Source organism: Colobus angolensis, unplaced genomic scaffold (assembly GCF_000951035.1).
Source record: "Colobus angolensis palliatus isolate OR3802 unplaced genomic scaffold, Cang.pa_1.0 Scaffold35, whole genome shotgun sequence".
Taxonomy (NCBI): Eukaryota; Metazoa; Chordata; class Mammalia; order Primates; family Cercopithecidae; genus Colobus; species Colobus angolensis.
In genome coordinates this window covers 9356164-9357326 of record NW_012116821.1, presented here as the reverse complement: position 1 = coordinate 9357326, position 1163 = coordinate 9356164, and the positions used below count along the sequence as shown (strand labels likewise).

Below are 1163 nucleotides of genomic sequence, written 5' to 3'. Positions count from 1 at the left end.
CGAGACTCGTCTCAAAAAAAAAAAAAAAAAACAACCATGTTTCCGCCGGGCACTGTGGCTGATGCCTGTGATCCCAACACTTTGGGAGGTCAGGCAGGCAGATCACCCGACGTCGGGAAACCAGCCTGGGCAACATGGTGAAACTCCGTCTCTACCACAAATATAAAAATTAGCAAGGCACGGTGGCACATGGCCTGTAATCCCAGCTACTCGGGAGGCTGAGGCAGGAAAATCGCTTGAACCCTGGAGGCGGACGTTGCAGTGAGCCGAGATAGAGCCACTGCACTCCAGCCCGGGTGACAGAGCGAGACTTAGTCTCAAAAACAAACAAACAAACAAAAACTCATTTTCCATGACAGGAGATTTTTGTGACAGATTTCAAGGGCCACACAGACACCAGCTAACCCAGCAGCAACTGGCTGCTCTGGCTCCACCTTTCTTCTAGAATCCAAAAGGCTCTCTCCATTCATTTAGGAAATGTGCACTGAGCGCCTACTGTTATGAGACACTGGGTTAGAGGCTGGGGATGTGAAACTGTGAGGGAGATTAAAAATCTTGCCCAAGTCCCAGTACCGAGGGAAGCTTGACAGGCTCTTGTGGTATAAAGCCAAAATCTAGGGATGAATGGTTTTAAAAAAAGAGAAAAACGGACTCCAAGTGTGGAAGTGGGGAGCGAGTAACAACAGCACGTCCTCCGTCCCGGCCGTTTATATACCTGGCTAGCCTGAAAGACTCACTTCCTTACCTCAGTTTCCTGCAACCGTAGCTTTCTGGCACTATGCCACGGTGCCCTGTGGCATGTTTAATATTTGTATTTAGCCATTCAAAAGTTACTTTAAGGAGAGGAATTGCACATTTATTTCCAACTCTAGTGAGTAACCTTGTTCCTCCCGGCCCTCTTGTCGAGTTAGCCTTTACGCGCAGTATTCTTTCAGGTAGACCACCTGAGCAATCAACAAAACTTTTATCTCTGTAAAAACACCTTGTTTAAAATATCTACATAGGGAGACGTAGGAACACAAGCACACAAGGGCCTCCAAATCGGTGGTGCACACCTCACGGATAAGACGAGGGCAAAGCATGCGTGGGAAACCACGTTTATCATAAAGGGAAAGGGGCGGTCACGAGGAGCCACGAGCGCCCCGGGCTTTAGCTTTGCGGCC

The 1163-nt window shown here is 48.8% G+C and overlaps 1 protein-coding gene across 1 annotated transcript in view; it reads right to left on the bottom strand.

Annotated features, from left to right (window-relative positions):
- BEND3 (BEN domain containing 3) overlaps positions 1-1163 on the bottom strand; it is a 41207-nt gene extending 40044 nt beyond the window's left edge. Inside the window, exon 1 of the mRNA XM_011952845.1 lies at positions 746-1163. The gene's annotated coding sequence lies outside the window, so the exon portion shown is untranslated. The remainder of the gene's footprint in view (positions 1-745) is intronic.